The sequence below is a fragment of the Callorhinus ursinus genome, unplaced genomic scaffold (assembly GCF_003265705.2).
Source record: "Callorhinus ursinus isolate GAN/ISIS: 27379988/994484 unplaced genomic scaffold, GSC_fseal_2.0 scaffold23, whole genome shotgun sequence".
NCBI lineage: Eukaryota > Metazoa > Chordata > Mammalia > Carnivora > Otariidae > Callorhinus > Callorhinus ursinus.
The window spans coordinates 155,982-177,406 of NW_027397085.1; the positions used below are offsets into that span (position 1 = coordinate 155,982).

At 37.8% G+C, this 21,425-nt stretch overlaps 1 protein-coding gene and 1 long non-coding RNA gene across 6 annotated transcripts in view; one reads left to right on the top strand and one right to left on the bottom strand.

Moving 5' to 3' along the window:
* ZFYVE16 (zinc finger FYVE-type containing 16) overlaps positions 1 to 5,639 on the bottom strand; it is a 51,648-nt gene extending 46,009 nt beyond the window's left edge. The window contains exons 1-2 of one of the 5 annotated variants that reach the window (XM_025892647.2): positions 5,221 to 5,395; positions 2,410 to 2,459 (exon numbers count right to left, since the gene is read on the bottom strand). The gene's annotated coding sequence lies outside the window, so the exon portion shown is untranslated. Of the gene's footprint in view, positions 1 to 2,409; positions 2,460 to 5,220; positions 5,424 to 5,506 lie in introns of those variants that run through there. The other 4 variants (XR_012382004.1, XM_025892648.2, XM_025892650.2 and 1 more) reach the window with 4 other exon arrangements.
* LOC141374859 (uncharacterized) overlaps positions 1 to 13,662 on the top strand; it is a 67,478-nt gene extending 53,816 nt beyond the window's left edge. Inside the window, exon 5 of the long non-coding RNA XR_012382006.1 lies at positions 13,031 to 13,662. This is a non-coding gene — a long non-coding RNA (uncharacterized lncRNA). The remainder of the gene's footprint in view (positions 1 to 13,030) is intronic.
* Positions 13,663 to 21,425: the final 7,763 nt, after the last annotated feature.

The following is a 21,425-nucleotide window of genomic DNA, read 5'->3' on the forward strand; positions in this document are numbered from 1 at the left end:
CATGCCTCCAAAATTCTAAAAGTAAATTATTTACAACCCAGAATTCTATATTTAGCTAAGCTATCAATCACATTTGAGGGAAGAATTTTAAGAAATATGTTTAGACAGGCAAGAATCCAGAAATGTTGCCTCCCCTTCAGTCTTTCTCAGGGGCCCACTAGAATATGTACTCTATCAACATGAGGGAGACAACAAGAAAGAGGAAGGGCTGAAGTCAGAAACAGGCTATTCAACACAGGGAGAGACAAATGCAATGCACAGATGATCATACAAGGACACACCTCAAAGAAAGCTGTGCAGCAACAGGCCTAGAGAGCAATGCATGAAGATGGATGCAGGGTGACAGGCAATTACCGGAAAGATGTTGCAAAACAAACAACAGACATTTTAAATCTACCAAAAGGAGATTTACATATCTTGTCTGAAGGGTTGTTAATAAATTAAAGATATAAAGGACAGGGTGCCTGGCTGGCTCATTAAGTGGAGGGTGCAGCTAACTCTTCATCTCTGGGTTGTAGGTTTGAGCCTCATCTTGGGGATATAGATTACTTAAATAAAATCTTAAAATATATACATTTTAAAAGATACATTAAAAAGATATAACATACATTCATAAAGATACACAAAAGGTAGATATATAGAAGAACTAAGGTAGGGGCGCCTGGGTGGCTCAGTCAGTTAAGCGTCTGCCTTTGGCTCAGGTCATGATCCCAGGGATCTGGGATCGAGTCCAACATCAGACTCCTTGCTCAGCAGGGAGCCTGCTTCTCCCCCTGCTTGTGTGCTCTCTCAATCTGACAAATAAATAAATAAAATCTTAAAAAAAAAATCTAAGGTAATTACAAATGCTAGGAAAAAAACAAAAAATTATATAACAAAGAAATAGCACAATATACCTGGTCACCTGTACATATTATGCACATACTTAAATGATGTAAACACTAAATAATGATTTAACTAAAAATTAACATAGAACTAATCTGCAGATAAGAGGTGAGGAAAAGTGCAGTGTTCAAAGGTGGAGGCTTGTGTAACAAACCTAAACTCTCATCTTCTGTGATAGGAAATTGGTAAATAATATCTAAAACTGTGGTAGGATGGGGAGATAGCTGTATAAGTAAGCAGGTTATTTAAAAAACCTAGAGGTGAAAAAGAGTTGAACAAAAAAATAAAGAGCTGAATAGTCTAGTCACTCTGCAAGTGCGTTTCTCAGCAAGGTTCTATAAGAGAATGAAGCCTTAATGCCCTAAGGCATCCACCTTATGTAATGAATTACCTTCTTTCCTATGTTTCTTAAGTATTACTAGTTTTAAACCATCCAGGAGGGAATTAAGGAAATAGTAACGCAATTTATGTTCTAGATGAGGAACACTGATTGAAAAAGGCTGCTTTTGCAGGGTGGGATTCAGGAGAGAGGACTGGGGCAAAAGATTATTGCTTTTCATTTTAAGTCTTGTAGTCTTATTTTACTCTTTAAATTATGTACAAGTATCCCTTCGATAAACATTAACATTACATTACAAATTTAATAGCAAAAAGTAGTAAAGGAACTCTGAATATAGAACGTATTAAAAACATAAAGCATAGGAATTAGAAGGTCTAGAAATAGTCTCTCATCAGAAAAAAAACAATTTTTCTTAAAAAGTATGGAATTCATGAAATATCTATTTATAGAGTTATCTCTATATAGCACACTGTACTACTAAGCATTCTGTCATTTGAGGTGCCTAAAAAGGTATAGAAAAGGTAAGATAAATAATAATAGAATCCAACAATTTATGTAAGATATAATACAGATACTGTACATGAAACCTTTTAACATGAAATTTGAAGCTGCACATACTTTCCATTTCATTCAACTAAGATGTACTTACTGTGCCAATAATCTAGCACATACAGTAAGAAGACACAAAAGGAATATAAGATATACTTCCTATTCCCAAGAAGTTTATGTGTATGTATGATAACCTATTTCATTTAGGTAATATTTTTACTCACCTGACCATTTATGTACTCTCAGATTTACAATCAAAGATTTACAATATTTACTTTATAAAAAATGGTTTTAAAAAATGTCTTCATGATTAAAAAAAAAAGTGGCAGCAACACAGATTAACCAGAAAACCAACAAAACCAATAGTAAGGAGACTCCTAAAATGGTTCAGATGAGAGATGATGAGGGCCTGAACTGACACAGGACAGAGCAGATGGAAAGGAGATTGATAGAAAATAGTAGCTAAAGAATGGGAAATTCTGGAGAGTGAAAGGAAGAAAAAGCTAGGATTGCTGCCAGGTTTCCATCATGGGTAACTGGGCAGACGGTGGGACCATTGACCATGACAGGCGATACAGAGAAGAGCAGGACTGAGGGAAAACATGAGTTCACATTTGGACTGTTGTTTGCAGTACCTTGAGAACATCCTGGGGGAGATGTCCAATAGGCAGTTGAATACAAGGATCTGGAATGCAGGAAAGAAGTCTGAGATAGGTAAAAGATTTGGGAATTGGCAGCACATACCTGTTAATGGATGAGATCACCTAGGAAGAGAATATAGAGGACAGGAGCCTGACATCAGATAACTAAAGATCACAATTAATGTTCCTAAAGCCCCTCTGGAGAAAACTCTGCCCAGAGTTATATGTACTTCTATAGGAATATAGCCAATATGTAATGTTAAATGACAAAAAATCAAACTGCAAAACATCATGCACAGTACAAACCCATTTTTACAAATAAGTTGTTTAAAAAAAAAGTATTAGCAAAGGTACAGAAGAAAAATATGGAGGGCCAACACCAAACTGTTAATAATGAAAAAAAAAGATAATAAAAATCTGTTAGAAAAATACATTGACACTGGACTATAAATTGGCAACTAATACAACTAATAAAATTATGAAAAAATATTCACAGCACCATCTGTACTATCAACGTAATATGAAGTAGAACACTTACCATTTGTTGCCTACTGAATCAGAACACAATTTTTCTTTTTAGCAATCTCACATCCAACATGAGGCTCACACTCACGATCAAAAGTCGCACCATCTACCAACTGAGCCAGTCAGCCACCCCCACAATTTTTTTTAATAAAAGTGGTCAATGTTTGTAAGGGTATGACAAAAAGAGCATCTCAGATACTGCTGATAGGAAGTAAACTGGTATACCCTCTCAGAAGAACAATGTGACAACATGTATCAATAGTCCCAAAGAGATTCCGTTTGATGTAACAATTCTCCGTTTTAAAAATTTAAGAAATCCAAAGCAACTGAAAACATGCAAAGATATTTCACTAAATCATTAATTGAAACCATCTAAACACCAACATTATGACACAAAAGAAAACTACCCAGGCATCCAAAGTGATTCTACTTCTAAAGAAACATTAGCACTTGGCGGGGGGGGGGACACACACACACACACACACACACACACACACACACACATTATCAAGAGCTTTCAACTTGCAATGTTTGTAATAGTGCAAAATTTCAAAGAACCTAACAGCGCATCAATACAAGAATAGTTAAATCATCTTTCTCAAACTAGTCTGAAGACCCCTGGAAAACCCAAGAACTTTTTAGGGGGTCAGTGGGGTCTTTTCTTTTCCAAACACTTATCTATACAAGGCTGGATTTTCTTAATGTGCTTTAGTGTACAAGATAGCACACCAGATTGAAGGGAGAAGCAAATATGAGAATCCAGCTGCCTTCTATAAAGTGAGACACTAGTGATCTGCAAAAATAAAAAACAATGCCACCCTTCTCACTAAATTTTTTAAAGAAAATATATTTTTCAAAAATATTTAATTCAACATGTGAAGGGTTTTTAATGCATAATTTTTAGAAATTTTCTGAGTTTTAATTTCTAAAATACTAAATATATTGCATTAGAGAAAAACTCTTTTAGTCCTCAATAATTGTTAAGTTTGTAAAGGGATCCTGAGACCCCACTGGGTTAAAAAACTGTGATACCATCATATTATGTAACACTGGGATTAATTAAATGGGAACGGAGCTTTATCTGTCATGTAACTGTTTCAAAAGATATTTTGCTCGTGCCTTACTTGTATAATCAAACATCATAAAGTTATACTTATGAAGATTTTTTAAAACATGAGGAAACACTTAAATTTAAGCAAGGAAAGCAGGCAATCCAACTCTATATAATATCTCATCATCATAATTAAGAAAATGCCACGAGAAAAAAGACTGGAAGGTAAAAAGTCAAAATATTAACTGCGATTATCTTTAAATGGTGGAATTATGGCTTATTATATTTTCTTAATCTTTATTATATTTAAGATTTTCTTTCTGACACTAAGCATGCAGTTTAATATCCACCGGAGAGAAAAAAAAAAAGGGAGAGAAATTGGGTGAAAAATTATATATAGTTTCCCTGGATCAAACCATTACACTTCTGCCGATTCAGAAGACAACGAGCTTAAAATAATTAATTTAAGGAACCTAAATCGACCAACCGATTTCCTATTTTGTTAAATGAAAAAGATGAACTTATCACATGTATGGACTGATTTCCATACCAAACTAACAAGAACACTCAAGTCTGGAATAATTTGCAATCACTTAGTACACGTAAGTTAGTAGTTTAAAAGTTAGGTCATCTTTTAGAATTTTTCAGAGGTACCAGAGAAAAGATAGAGAAAAGGAACACCACCGCATCCTTCTGTCCAAAATGATGAGAAAATGCATCGGTGCCAGAATGGGGTTTACGAAAGAGCAAGGGCGGTGATGACAGATTCTGTTGGAGCCAAGTCCTCCCAGCGCAGAAACTATCTCTCCGCGGGAACTACAGTCCCCTCAGGCAGGCACAGCCCCTCCCCTGGCGGGACAGGCAGCCCTGGGGGCGCTTCTCCGTGCCCGCCGCGGCCCCCGGGGCGCTCCCCGGCAGCCCGGAGCACTCGGGGCACTCGAGGCGGCCCGGGTGGGTGGGACCCGGCAAAAAGCCGCCGAGATTGCCCTCCCTGCCGGTTCCGGCCCTCCAAGCTCTACCGAGGGGACTCGAGGTTTGAGGATCGTGATTCCCTGTCCAATTCTGGGAGCTCGGAAAGAGAACAAGTCGGGGGCCCAGGCTCGGCCCCTGGAGAAAAAGGAGGGCCAGACCCTGCGCCCAGGTCGGCGGGTCCAGCGGCCACCCCGCCCCCTCCGAGAGTGCAGCAGGGGTGAGGAGAGGCCAAGTTGCCTGTTAATGGGGGCTCTTACCTCCCCACACCCCTGAGGAGCTCTCTGGGGACTCGATGCGACGTCAAGCAGAGGAGCGAAGAGCGACCCCGGCCGGGAGCCCCGGGGGTGCGCTACGTCGGCTCAGGGTTTGTTTTCCCCCCCGACCTGTTGGGGAGGGGAGGGGGAAGAGCAGAGAGCGCAAGCGCAGAAGAGGCTTTCCTACGGCTCACACACCCCCTCCCTCCGCGTCCGCAGCCTCCGCCGAGTACCGAAGCGCCTGCGCGCTGCTCTGCGGGGTCTGGGCTGCGGGCGCCGGGCTTCTTACCGGAAGTGCTTGGGAAGGTTGTGGGGTAATGAGGCGGCTTGGAGACCGGCTTCGGATGGGGATTCGGTTTCTCACTACAGGCCTGAAAGCCGGAATCGGGAGGCGAACTGCGTCAGTGTCCGGCTTCCTTTGCCCTTCGTTGACCTAGCCTCAGCTTCCCCCGCCCCCAGCCTGCAGCCTCCGCAGCCGGAGCGGCTCACCGGCCTGTACCGGACACGCCTGCCGCCGGGCAGCTAACCAGGCCTGCTCTCCGCGCTGCTGTCCTCCCAGAAAGCCTTTTACTTCACACTGGTGTTGCCACCCCCGTTTTTCTCCCGGCAGCAACAAAAATCCTCCCACCCATCCCCGAGTTTAAGCCCTCCAGCTCACTGCCTGCTCCCAACGCTGCTGCCCTTTCCTCTCGTTGCTTTAGTTCTGCTTTTCTAACAATGACCACAAGAACAGCTGCCTCCCCGCGTCTAAGAACAAAAGCTAACCAACTGGAGAAATAAATGCTACTCATGTGATATATGTTTTGTGCTTGTTGAGCTTTACTATTTTTACCACAAGTTTCCTATAAATTTAAATGAGGGGAGAAGAGATAATCTGTACGGGGAGAAGAATCCATCTGTTGCCAGAAAGTTTTGCCAGCTCATAATTCATACCAGTCTTTTAAAATTTCAAGAGTTAGGGGCACCTGGGTGGCCCAGTGGGTTAATTCAGGGTAGGTTGTGATTTCAGGGACCGGATCCCCAAGGGTCCTAAGATGGAGCCCGGAGTGGGGCTCCTAGCTCAGGGCAGAGTCTGCTTGAGATTCTGTCTCCCTCTCCCTCTGCTCCTGCTTGTGCTCGTGCGGGTGCTCTCTCTCAAATAAATCTTTAAAAAAATTTCAGTTATAATATATCAGGAGTATTTCAATCAGGTGTGATTTATGGTGAAAGATTTGAGAATTGGTTCAAATTCTAAATCTGCAATTTGCAACTACAGTTTGTGATCTTTCAAAAACATAGAATCTTAATTTTTTTCTCTAGCCTTGATTTTACTAAACTCCGAAATGAAATTGTGTGGTTTTAGTCCAACAGTAAAACTTTTATTGATAGCTTAATTTCTTGAGCATCTACTATATGACAGTCACTGCATTAGATGTTTTGCTTACATTATCTAATTCAATCCTAAGCAACTCTACAAGGTACAGTATGCATTTTCTCTATGTGTTAGGGGTTATTTAAATAAATAACCCCTAATAAATAAAAATGGGGTCACTGACCTTATGGAACCACCATCTAATAGCAGAGACTCGTATATACAAATGTATATTTGGGATAGAAGTATTTATATAGAACTATTCATATAGTATAATACATGTTTATATATATAGTGTGAGGACAAAGAATAGAAATAGAAAACACTGAGACCTTAGAGATAAATAGGAAAAGTATACACATGAATGGTCAATTCACAAAACAAGAAATTTCAGTGCCTACTGCATGTTTTACTAATGTTCAAACTCATTAATAATGAAATGAAGACAAAAGAGATATTATTTCCAGTGGATCTAATTAGCCAGTTTGTTTAAAATGTGAATAAACTCCATTGGTGAGGGTAGAGTGAAATGCGCACTCATCCTGTTGGGGATATAAATTAGGACAAAGATTTTGGAAAGTCATTTGTCAAATCAGATCAAGAAATGTTCACATGACCTAAATTAATAATTTCCCTTCTAGAAATTATAAGGACATATTCCAGAATACAAAGATTTATATGAAATAACAATAAACAACCCCCCCAAACTGGAATGCCTTTCACATACAAAGGCAATTGTACTTTGTATCACATTTATTTGTTTATGGATGTTTCCTCTGTGCAGTGCCTTATGCTAGGAGTTGTAAGGATTACAAAAACGGACAATTCATGAAATTTGCCCTAAGAAGTTCACAATTCACTGTGTCATTCTCTTATTTACTAACACAAATAGTTGAGAGGTTGCTGCAATATAATAAAATTACAAGCTGTTTTTGGAGCTTCTTTGTCAATTAAATTTCCTATGATTTCCTTTGCTCATTGAAAGAAGAAATCTGCACATGAAATGCAATGTCAAATAAAAATATTTTTTTAATTTTTATTTTTTAAAGATTTTATTTATTTATTTATTTGAGAGAGAGAATGAGAGATAGAGAGCACGAGAGGGAAGAGGGTCAGAGGGAGAAGCAGACTCCCCACTGAGCAGGGAGCCTGATGCGGGACTCGACCCCGGGACTCCAGGATCATGACCTGAGCTGAAAGCAGTCGCTTAACCAACTGAGCCACCCAGGCGCCCGTCAAATAAAAATATTAATGAAAAAGAGTCATTGCAAAGTTTGAGTAATAATTATCGAAAAACTCCATGTATCATATTTGACCTCTAAAGATCCCAATTTATAATTAAATGGTTTTGACTTCAGGAGATCATCCCAATTATAACATACTTGGCCAGTTTATTCCTTAGACTTTAATCATTGCTTGGACCATAAGCATTTTTTTTATTATTTTGAAAGGTAACCAGAATCTTGATTATTTTAAGAGGCTTAAATTCCACAGTAATATGAACTTACAAAGCTGTTCCCTTTTCATTAGTAATCTGGATGGCGAAAATATCAGAAGCAAATGAAAATAACAATTACAATTATTCATTTGTTTCATGGCTGGTCTTACACAACAAGCAATTTTAGAACTAGGGGTTCATTGCTCCCAAATACAGAAAGCGACATAGAACTGTTAACCATTAGTATTTAATGCTACCTAACCATGTTAGAATACCTAGGTTACAAGGAAAAGAGCTAATTTTTTTTTTAATTATCTGTTTAGGGCCACTTAGATCAGCTATTTGGAGCAATGTCACTAATTAAGAAATGGTTATAGTTTTTGTGACTATGAAAACTAATTCATAGAAAAAGTTTGGAAGGAAATCCATTAAAATACAAGCTGATTACCTTTGGAAGGTGAAATTATGAGTGATTTGTCCTTTTTCTTTCTAGTTTTTTATATTTTCCAAGTGTTTTACAATGAGAACATATTACTTTAATAATCCAAGGGGAAAACAGAACACTTTAAAAAAGTATTTCTAAATTTATAATTGAGTCAACCAATTACTTTACATTCCTTATGCAATCAATACATTGCATACTGCATACAATCTACAGCATGACTATGAGTCATTAAGAGTGAAATAACCCAAAAGGATGTATAAGCACTTGTGTCTAGATACTGTCTTAGGGGTGGCAACAAGGTACAGTTATCCCCGGGGCTCATATATGATACAGCTTCAACATAATGACACAGGTTTTCTTAGGGTGGAAGTCAGAATTCTTTGCCAAGTATTTCTAGTTCTCTCTTCTGGGCATATGATGGCAATGTATTTCTGGGCCCCTTGCGGTTGAATAGGGCCGTGTGTCTGATTCAGGCAAGTGAACTGTGAAAAGTGAGTGACATGTGTCTTTCTGGATTGGATTCTTTTTACCCACCAACGTAAGATATTCTAGAGCCCACTTCCCCTCTGGCACAGCAACAGACAAGACTTGATACTGTGGCTTCTCCATCCGTGTGAGTGCTTGAGAGAGTCCAATGAACAGATCACTTCTAGAATAAGAAATAAACTTTGTTGTTATATGCCGCTGAGATTCTGGGGGTGATTTGTTACTGCAGCATAGCTTAGCCTGTCATGGCACATAAACTTTGTTTAATGCCTCTGAGATTTGGAGGTGGCTATTCTGAATGATACACTGGGTGCCTCAATGAGATGCTCTGTGGCGGTGATGTTTGCTAAACTTTTTCCTTCACAGATGAATTACTACTTACAATTATTATGATATGCCAGCTAAATACATTTTGTTGTAAATGAATACTTACCTCTAATACTACTCAGAGTGACAGTGCATTTTTTTTTGCTTTTAATTATTTTGTTATGGAAAATGTCAATCACATATAAAAGTAGAGAGAATAGTGCAATAAACATTGCAGCTTTAGTATCAACAACTCATGGTCACATCTTATTTCATCTATAAATTCACCCACTCTAGCCCTTTCCCCTCAGCTGGATTATTTTGAGGCAAATCTCATTTATCATGTCTTTTCACCTCTAAATATTTCTACATGTATATTTAAAAGATAAGTACTTTACAAAGTAGAAATAATAATGCAATGAACTCTCTCATATCCACTACTGCCATCTAATTCCAATATGGACAAACTTGTTTCATGTATACCCTTACCCACTTATATTATTTCGAAACAAATACCATATGTCATATCATTTCATCCATAAATATTTCATTATGTACTTCTAAAAAAAATTGCTCTTTACAAAAACATAATAATACTATTCACATCTAGAGATTTAACAATAATTCTTCAATAATGCCAGATATTTAGATACTCGTGTTAATATTTCTAATTGTTTCATGGATGTCATAATTTTTAAATAGTTTGTGTGAATCAAAATCCGAATAAAGTCAACATTTTGAGATTGATTGATGTCTAATAATGTTCTCTCTTTTTTGTTCTTGCACTTTATTTTTTTTGAAAAAGCCATGTTTTTGGCCTGTAGAATTATCAGGATTTGGATTTTTCAGCCCCACAGTATCTTTTAATGTGTTCCTTTTGCCCCTATGTTTCCTGTAAGCTTGTAGCTAGATCTGGAGGTTTGGTTTGATATGGGTTTAGTTTTTTGGCAAGGCTGCTCCATAAGAGGTGTTATGTACTTTCATCAGGAGACATAATATCTTGTTGGCTCTCTTTTGTTGATGTTAGCAACCATTGATAATCACTGCTTGGATCCATCTTTCATTTGGCTTTACAAAATGGTGACATTCTATTATTTATTTTTTTAATTAATATATAATGTATTATTTGTTTCAGGGGTACAGGTCTGTGATTCATCAGTCTTATATAATACACAGCACTCATTACAACACATACCCTCCCCAGTGTCCATCACCCAGTTACCCCATTCCCCACCACCCTCCCCTCAAGCAACCCTCAGTTTGTTTCCTAAGATTAAGAGTCTCTTATGGTTTGTTTCCCTTATTATTTCTTTTTTATTCATTGACTGGAATTCTTCTAGGGATAAAAATTTCCTCAACAACTATTTAGTTTTCCTGAAGTATAATTCATATAGGAAAGGGAAATTAAATATTTGACCTTTTACTTTACTGACGGTTTCCAGAAAAATGAGTTTCTTCCCTTGTATCTTCTAAAGCAGACCAGTGGTAGTGGGGGAGAGTGTGTTAATACATGGAAGTTAAATATATGTACATATATGTATATATGTATGATACTAAACCAGTTCTCTAGATTTCCATTGTTCATCCCAATGTTTGACACTATAATGAACACATCATATTCATTGCCTTAATCATAGCACAAAATATATTATTAAAATTGTCAAAGGAATCATAATTAAACTTGAATCGGATTAGGATTTACTTTTTATTCTAATGTTAGATTTCTACTTTTTTCTATCAAGCTATAAAACAAGTCAATAAGAAAAGGTTTTCTATTAGTTGCTTTTATGTATCTAAGGATAGTCACATCCGAATTCATCTGCAAAAATTTCAAAGATATAGGTATATCATATTAGTACACAGTTACACTAATTTTATATTTTGAAGCTGGCATAAGGAAATTCACCAGAATTCAAATGTGTTCAGATGGAATTAACAATTTCAGGCAATCTAAAGAGAGAAGAAACAACTGCTGATGATCCAAATACACGGCCAGTTAGCATGGAAACTGGAGGCAGAAAGAGAACTGAAATTCAAATCAGAGAAGTGAAATTAATTATTCTCCTTGTCAGTTGCTTGAATAATATTTTTCTGAGAATAAGCTCAAAACAAATGTTAATGTGCTTTCTGAGTTACATAAGTTTAACACTGTGCCACAATTAGGAGAAAAAATGAACTGCGGTTATCATCTCTCCTTATGAATATTTGAGAAAAGAGATCACGTTTCCAAGCATTGGAAGAATTTTAGCTCTCTTTGGCTGGAGAGAAGACAAGGAACCCACTATTGGGTGACAGAAACCAACCCCTGCAGGCATGTAGTGACCTTCTCGGGAACTTGGCAATGAGAAACAGGATCTGAAGTCCATGAGAAATCACCTGTGAGATGCATCTCTGAGCCAAGAGGCAGGCTCCAGGGCTCTACAGCAGCATATTGCAGGCAACAGAGCAATGGCAAAGATGGCTAAACTATGAAGAAAAAGGATAGCACAACCTCCTAATTTTGACGATACGGAAGTCCAGGATTATTGCAGGACCTTCCTAAGACCTCAGAACAGATTATATTTGATTTAGGAAATAAGGGAATGTGATATTTCTTTTTTCCTGGCATTGTGGAATAAAATTCATGCCCATTGTATGTAATTTTATAATAGTGATCTCTCTCTCCCTCTGTCCCCCCTTTTTTTTTAGTGAGCTCTACACCCATTGTGGGGCTCAAACCCACACCCCGAGATCAAGACTTACATGCTGTACTGACTGACCCAGCCAGATGCCCCTCTAATAGGATCTCTTGATTAAAAAAAAAAAAAAGTGTATAAATAGAATGGGAATCCTGTCCTTTATTATGAGAGATAATGTTTTCTTCAGGCTTTTTTCCCCTTTTTTGGTAACAGATTGGGTAGTCAGTTCAAAGTGAATTTTTTATATTCACTTTCTTTGACTTCTTCAAATCAAGAAAGAGAAATAGTTTAACCAAAGAATCTTTTCTGCACACTTTGCAATGTGCCTTACTATTTAAAAAAAAATAGAATTATGGGGTGCCTGTGTGGCTCGGTCAGTTAAGCATCCAACTCTTGATTTCAGCTCAAGTCATGATCTCAGGGTTGTGAGATCGAGTCTTGCATCAGGCTCAATGCTGGGCGTGGAGCCTGTTTAAGATTCTTTCCTCTCCTTTTGCACCAACCTCTCTCTCTCCACCCCCCCAAAAAAATAGAATTATAGATGAAGACTTTTACAATACAAATTAAACTCTGCATGCATATGTGTACATATAATGTGTGTTTATATATAGCAGGTTAGATATATGTGTACAGTTAAACAGGTTAAAATATATACACACAGTTAAATAGCTTAAAACAAAGTTTGAAAGTATGCATTAAACATGAAAAGGGAATCATCATCTGGCTCATTTTCCCTCTTAAAGTAAGGTTTTGCAAGATTGTCTGCTATGATTGACCAATGATACACAAGGAGACTGGATAATATAGGACCACATTTCCTCATGTGGCATTTTCTCCCAATTATGGTCATTTCCATGTCCATTTCCTTCTTAACATCAAGGACTCCTGGACAGGATACCTGGTCTTAAAATTAACTCTGTTATTTTTTCTTCAATGATTTCTAATCTATTTTCATCTCAATGATGGTTTGTCATTTCTATTACAGTCTGGGCTTGTCTTGCTGTCCTTCTATATATAGTTAGATTTAGATTTGACTAAGGATATTAGTAGTCTTCAGCATATCAGCGGCTTAAACTAGATGTTTATTTTTCTTTTGCATTAACATCCAGATACAAATGGCCTAGAACTGCCATGGAATTCTATGAAGTCAATACAGACTTTGGATTCTTCTAGTTTTTTACTCTATCATCTGTGGCCTCTATTCTCAAGGTCACCTCATGGTTCAAGATGGATCTTCAGCTCCAGCAAGAAGGAGGAAAAAGACATGGTGGGTCAAAGGGTTCAAGTCAGCTATTTTTTAAGGAAGGGTCTCAAGCTGCTACAAGATACCCTTACTTATATCCATTGATTAGAACTTTATTTCTTGACCACATACAGTTGCAAGGGAAGAATGGGGATTAGTCTTCATTTTGGGAACCCCTGTGCACAGCTGGAAATCTAATGGAAGAATGGCTATTGGAAGGAATTAGCAGTTTCTGCCACCCTCTATTTGAACCATGGTGCCATTGAGAGCTCCCTCCCCTTGTTGTGAGAACACAGTAATATTTTATCAAACAGCATGGATCCAAGCAGGCTCGGAATGATTATTGTAACTCCAGAATAAAGGCTGATTTTTAATTGGAGCACACTATTAATGATTACTTTGTCAGTGTTTAATCTTTACCTGCAAAGTCAGATACAAAACCTTTCCTCCCCCTTCTCTTTCTTCCCCTCATCACATCTTTGGGAGTATCTGCTCTTGCTGACTCACTTCCTCACCTCCTTTATTTATCTTCAATCTTATTCAGAATGGATTCTCCCGAATTACTCCACTATTCTTGATAAGGCCAACAGTTAACCCATAAAACAAAATTAATCAGGTGTTTTTCTGTCATCTTCCTTGGCTTCTCAGCATTTGGTAATATTGGCACTTTTCTCTTCCTTGAAATCCTTTCTTCCATTGGATTCCATGACACAAAACTCTTCCAGAGGCTCCTTGTAAATGCCCTTTGTGAGCTTTTCCTTGATCAGAACACAAAATGATGGATCTCCAAAGTCCAGTTCTAAGTTCTTCTCTTCTCGGCCATTACACATAGATGAATTTATCTACTGCCGGCTTCAGTTATCACTGTGTTGAGGATTCCCAAAACTATGTTTATAATTTGATCTTTATTCTGATTTGCAATATCTTTTTTTTCTTTCAATGAGCAAGTGACTAATTTGTCTTTGGTTAGCCAAAGCTGCTTCTTTATTATCCATATGAATGCACAGTAATTTTTTTTTTAAATGTATGAGCTTGGGGCGCCTGGGTGGCTCAGTCCTTAAGCGTCTGCCTTCAGCTCAGGTCATGATCCCAGGGTTCTGGGATTGAGCCCTGCATTGGGCTCCCTGTTCGGCGGGAAGCCTGCTTCTCCCTCTCCCTCTGCTGCTCCCCCTACTTGAGCTCACTCTCTCTGTCAAATATATTGTAAAAATCTTTTAAAAAGTAATTAATTAATTAATTAATAAAACGTATGAGCTTGTCAGTAAACCATAAACTCTATGACCATGTAAAATATTTTAACTAGCTTATCATCATAATGTTTAGTCTTCCACTTGTTAAACGGTCAATCAATATAATTAGGTATCTGCTGTTTCTCAGACACATTCTCTATATAACATTAGGATTTAAGAACAGAAACTAAAGACAATGTCTCTTTTATTGGGAATTTTAAAATATAATTGAGAATGAATATATGCATGAAATATACAAATATACACAGGTATTTGCAACATATGCATAATTATACATACACAAAAAGCAATGTTAAGCCCTTCTAGGGATAAGTATAAATTCATACAATGAGTCTGTGCCTTAGTTTAGTCACTTGTAAAATAAAGATAACAATACATACCCCACAAGATTGTTGTAAAGATTAAATGACCAGTGTACATGGGAGTGTCTCAAAAGCTTTAAGAAGAATTCAACATACCATAGATATCTTAATAAAACTAAGATATTTTTGAGCCATGCCTCTCAGAGTTTTATTCTCCATGAGACATTATTAAAGCTTGTTTACACTTGTTTTGCAATTTTTTTTTAGACCAAAATGATTGTTGTGGGTGTTCTGCCGTGGAATACTAAGCATAGCAAGTAAGTAGCTATTCAAGTGTTAGAGGAAATCCAAATCTACTTCTTAGGGAAAAGAATATCACTGGTTTTGTCTCTTGATACCTAGTCGTATGACCTACTTACATGCAGATTTGAAGATCTTCTATTCTACCATGCCCACTCCCAATCAGAACCCATCAGCTACAGAATACCTGCATTCCTGGGTCTTCCTCAGATTTTATATTTGAATTTTCTGCTGGCAAACTCATCATATCTTAAGTTTAGTTGAGAGAAGTAGTTCTTGAGAAATCATCTATGGTAATGTTTTTTTCCTTGGATTAAATTATATTCTAAGAAGGCACACTTGAACTAAATTACTTAGCCCCTTGCAAAATCACCAATACAACACTGAGTTTTAATTTTATAGTCCCAGCTTTTATCAAAGTTATTATAATAAATAGTCATATAAAATTTGGTTTTGTTTTTGTTATTAAGCAAAACTAGGTCATTTCATTGCTCAATGAGGTCATTTTATTGCTCTTTATGTCTCTTGTCAGAAATTGCTATTAGAATTTAAAACCTGAGTGATGTATGTATTAAGGAATAGGTATGCTTCTTCCTATCTAAAAGTTATGAAATCTGACTTATTTTGTCCCGTTTTGGTTTGGTACTGGCTGCCAGGAAGTTAAAAGGCAAATCAAATGATCAATCACAAAGTCCATCACCATTATGATCACTTTTTACCTTCTTTAATGATTGTTTCTCTATTTCTATTTTATTGTATATAAACAGATAGATGATAGATAGATAGATAGGTAGATAGATAGATAAATAGATAACAGATCTCCCTTAGGATAAGCCACATAAAAAATCTGTTAAGGAAAGATTTTCTTTTTTTCTACTGTGTTATATATTTTTTAATGTTAATGGAAATTTCTCATTTCAGAGAGTCATTGTAAATACATAAGAAATATTGGAATGAGGATTCAAGGTTTAAGAAATTAAATAAGATACTTAAAATTATCCTCTCAGAATTTGAATACTGCAATAACAAATATTTAAATGTATTCTAAATTTCAATGTAATCTTTTTTAAAAATGATCAACAAATAAATTTAAATTGTGATTTGATTTGCATTACTAATTTACACATCATGAATTCTATTGAATAGGGTAAATTAGAATGGTTTTGTATATTGAAGACTTAGCAAAAACACAATCTCTAAAGAATATGAACTGCTTTATTTAAATCACAAGATCTCTTCAACTATAATTTTCTTCTCCCATGCTGTTTTATATTTTTCTTAGGAAATGCAAAAAAGCTCAAATTCCCATTAAATTTTCATGGGCTTATAAAGCTAAAAGTATTTTTTAAAGGGTTATTTCATTAAAAATTTCTTAAATTAATTAGACTTTATATTTTAAAGCAGTTTTTAGATTTACAGAAAAATTGAGCAAAAAGTACAGAGTTCCTATATATATTCCTATATACTCTCTCTTCTCTCACCCACAACAATATTTCATTTTTAGTAAGAAGAGTTAAAAAAAATTTAAGCCAAGATTACTTTATCTCACCCTTAAATGTTCCCTCCGGAGTCATGTACGTTCAGTATTGGCTAAATAAATTAGATAGATAAATTCAGCCATGGGTTTCTTCAACATTATCAATATTATTTCCTTCTGGAGAGTTCTCTTTTTTTTTAAGATTTTATTTTAAAGTAATCTCTACACGCTGGAACTCACAACCCTGAGATCAAGAGTCTCATGATCTACTAACTGAGCCATTCGGGTGTACCCCTCATTCTTTTTCTTGATGAATTGTTGCTCAAAGGCAATTTGGAGAATATCTGCCATTATATTAACTCCTCTTTATTCTTCTTCAGAGTGTTTGATTTTTCCCAACTACTTTTTCTACCATCATAACCATGTCTAAGGGTACAATTCAGTGGTCCTAAGTACATCCACATTGTTGTGGCACCATCCTCACTATCCATCACCAGAACTCTTTTCATCTTGTAAAACTGAAACTCTGTATCCATTAAACCCTAACTCCCCAATCTCCCCTCTCCCAGTTCCTGGCAACCACCATTATTCTTTCTGTCTTTACAAGTTTAACTATTCTGAGCCCTTCATTTAAATAGAATCATACAGTATTTGTTTTCTTTTTTTTAGTTTTTTAAAAAGATTTTATTTATTTATTTGAGAGAATGAGTCAGAGAGAGCATGAGTGGAGTAAGGGGCAGAGGGAGAAGCAGACTTCCCACTGAGCAGGGAGCACAGGGAGCCTGATGCAGGGCTGGATCCCAGGACCCTGGGATCATGACCTGAGCAGAAGGCAGACACTTAACCGACTGAGCCACCCAGGCACCCCAAGTATTTGTTTTCTTATGACTGGCTTGTTTTCCTTGGCATGATGTCCTCAAGTTTAATCTATATTGTAGTATATGTCAGCATTTCCTTCCTTTTTAAAGTTGAATAATATTCCATTGTATGTATGTACCACATTTTGCTTATCCATTCATCCATTGATGGACGTGGTGTTGCTTCCATGTTTTAGCTATTGTGAATAATGCTGCTATGAACATGAGTGTACTCCAAGTGTTTTTGAAAGAATGCTTATCAGGTGTCAGGGACAAACCCAGAATAATTCTTGCCTAAATTCCGAGACTGATGAGCAGATGTGGTCTCCTTGCCTCCAGTCTCAGGGCCTCACATTGTGCTTAGGGAAGTCTGTGGTCTTTGTCCATTTGTATATAACGTGTGAAATTAACAATATGATGGACATCAGAGTTTGGGATTTATGAGGAATTACTTTGGAGTGATTGTGGACTCAAAAATTCCTGTGGGAGATCTCTAATTATTGGTATCTGCAAGGATTTTCTTTTGAGCTAGTCATTTAGCCGAAGAGTGATATACCAATTTCCTGGGGTTGGGGGAAAGACTGAGGGACAGGGAGTGGGTAAATCTTCGCTGCCAGCTTTCTCAGAATCAAAGGAGGGAAGAAAGATGGGGTTTCACTCTCAGATGTACAGACTTTCACTTAATAATTTTCCTAGTTTCAGTCCTGAACCGCCTGCATTATGTAAAAAACAACAAAAAGAACAGTTTTTAAAAGGACCTTTTGAAAACAAAAAGTTGGGGTGCCTGGCTTAGCCGGGTAAGCATCTCTCTTTGTCTCAGGTCATGATCCCAGGGTCCTGGGATGGAGCCCCGCATCGGGCTCCCTGCTTAGAAGGGAGAGAGTCGGCTTCTCCCTCTCCTTCTCCCCCTCCCCCACCTCCTCTTTCTGTTCCTACTCTCTCTCTCAAATAAAATCTTTAGGAAAAAAACCAAAACAAAAAGTTCTGAAATTCAGCATATTAAAAACCAAATTCTGAAAATAAAAAATTTTAAAAATTAAAAATAAATTTAAAAATAATAAAAACCAAATTCTGAGGGGCACCTGGGTGGCTCAGTCGGTTAAGCAACACACTCTTAATTTTGGCTCAGGTCATGATCTCAGGTCTCTGCACTCAGCGGGGAGTCTCTCTCTCTCCCTTTCCCTCTGTCCCTCCCCCCACACGCTTTCTCACTCTCTAAAATAAATAAATAAATCTTTAAAAACAAAACAAAAACCCCCACAAATTCTGGCTATTCTACCCAAACCTTCTCTTCTCACAGTTTGCCCATTTTGACAAATGGCGACTTTATCCTCCTGGTCGCTCAGACTAAACTTGAGTGTCATCATTCACTCATCTTTTTTTTTTTCCTTTTCTCTCACATTTACATTTATCAATCAGTGTGTCCCCTTGGCTCCACCCTCAAAATATATCCCCTTCTCCCGATCTGATGAAAGCCACCACAATCTCTAGTCTACTGCAGATTGTTCTACTAACATTTATTTTTGGTCCATTGCCAACGAAGAATGTGTTATCTTCTCAGACTAATAAGCCCCACTGGCCTTTGTTTTTTCCTGCTATAGCTTTCCACTCTGGACATGACCACTGATACTCTGATTTGTGAGACTCCTTCCAATTTAATCACAGTTTTGGAGCTCACTACCTTAGGCCTACCCTACAGCAAATCTAGGGAGGGAGGGCACTAATGGCAAGGTAAGGAAGAAAAGCAAAAGCAATAAACTATCTGCCTTGTAATTCTGTTGCAGGCCATGCAAACAATTCCTCAGAAAATAGCTGTGACTGTGCTGGTCATTTGTCTATTTGTCCTCTGATTTTTCTCCGTGCTCTTTCCTCCATTCCATTCTGGATTGCCAGGTCCTGACCCCAACAAACTGCCTTTCCCGGGCTCTTGGTCAACTGGTTTTGAGTTAAGATGAGACAGTGACTAGAGATTGGAGGGTGGCAAGTTGGAAAACCAGGGTATTTCTCCTTTCTCTCTCTGCTCTGTGTAATATCTCAGACAGGGCTCCCTCTCCACCATGGTTCCATCTCTCTCCAGGCTCCTTAAGCTCTGGTTCTATCTCCTTCTCCCTTTATCCCTTTGGTTGTGGGGGCAATAGCAGTGTCCTGCCATTGTTAAACTCCAGCGTGGCGCCTCACTGACCTCTGATTGCCTTCTCAGTTCTCCCATCACTTCGGTGACTAGTTCCCCACATTAAATTTTCTCTGTTAAAGTACCTTGGTTCTGTTTTTCTGCCTGGGCCCTGACTAATACCTCCACCTTTCAAATTCTTGCCACATTCTGCTAATACCTGCTCTAGTTTCATGTTTATAACCAGACTTCCCTCTCCTGATGCATTGCTAATATTTGTTTGCTTTCATATCTATTCTGAAGATTTAAGACAAAATTATCCACCTTCTATAAAAATGAAATATGTTTAGAATCAAAGCCTAAGTGTTACTTCTCAAGACCAGGGATAGCAGCATCCATTTTGGTAAATCCCTATCACATGTTGGATAATGAGCTAGAGACTTCACAAATGTTTTCTCAGATCTTCATGATCACCTCCAAGGCAGTTACTACTCCCTATTTATCAAAGGAGAAAACCGAGGTGCAGAGAAAGAGAAGTGAAGTTACTTGATCTAGATTATGTAGCTCATACGTGGTGAAGGTTGGCTTCACACATATCTGCTTAATACAAACACAAACTACCCCACTCTGCTTTTCTAATATGCTCCATGCCCACCTTCACATTAATCAATGTTTGCTCATCCTCATGACGTTAAGGCGCAAATAGGTTTTATTATATACTTACATAGTAATTTTAGGGTCACATGAAAGATACATGAATTTAGGAAATATTAAGTACAAGCATAGGAAACTAATTGTGTCTTGATCAGGTCAAAAATTGTACATGGCTTCAAACATCATTCCAGCTACAATTTTTCCCTTGAACCATGGAAACAATATCTAATCAATGAGTTAATTCTATCATGTAAAACTAATCATATGTTTCAAGATCCATTGAGCTAGCCCAGAACAAGGTCCTTTCATTCATTTTACAAAAAAATAGAGAAACCAAACCAAAACAGCTGCTTTACCTAGTTACTGAACCCCTGTTTTGAATGGAGGAAGCTACTTCCCAAGAGAAGCTGCCACATTTAGCAAAGAAACAGAGGATATAATGGAGCCAGTTCTTAAGCACTGCAGGATTTATTTATTTTATTTTTTAATTTTTTGACAGAGAGAGAGACAGCAAGAGAGGGAACACAAGCAGGAGGAGTGGGAGAGGGAGAAGCAGGCTTCCCGCTAAGCAGGGAGCCCGATGCGGGGCTCCATCCCAGGACCCTGGGATCATGACCTGAGCTGAAGGCAGACACTTAACAACTGAGCCACCCAGGTGCCCCAGCACTGCAAGATTTAAATCCAAAAAGCATCCTATTACTTTATTTGCTCAAAATCTTGAGGACGTGCACACACAGGTTTGTATGATATTTTTCAAGCATCATGTCTAAAGAAACTAGAAAGGAAAGTATGACACAAAGAAGTGCTGAGGCCAGGATTTCAAGTGAGAATTAACAACAAATGAGGAAAGAATAGATTTTACTTGAAATAGAAAGTGAGGGGCGCCTGGGTGGTCAGTCAGTTAAATGTCTGCCTTCAACTCAGGTCATGATCCCGGGCTCCCTGCTCAATGGGGAGTCTGCTTCTTCTTCTCTCTCTGCCCCCCAACACCCCTTTCCACCCCTCCCCGCTCATGCTCTCTCTTTGCTCTCTCTCAAATAAATAAAATCTTTAAAAAGGGGCGCCCATGTGGCTTAGTTGGTTAAGCGGCTGCCTTTGGCTCAGGTCATGATCTCAGGGTCCTAGGACCTAGCTCCACATTGGGCTCCCTGCTCAGTGGGGTGTCGGCTTCTCCCTCTCCTCCCCTCTGTGCGCACTCTCTCTCAAATAAGTGAATAAAATCTGAAAGAAAGAGAGAAAGAAAGAAAGAAAGAAAGAAAGAAAGAGAGAGAGAGAGAGAGAGAGAGAGAGAGAAAGAAAGAAAGAAAGAAA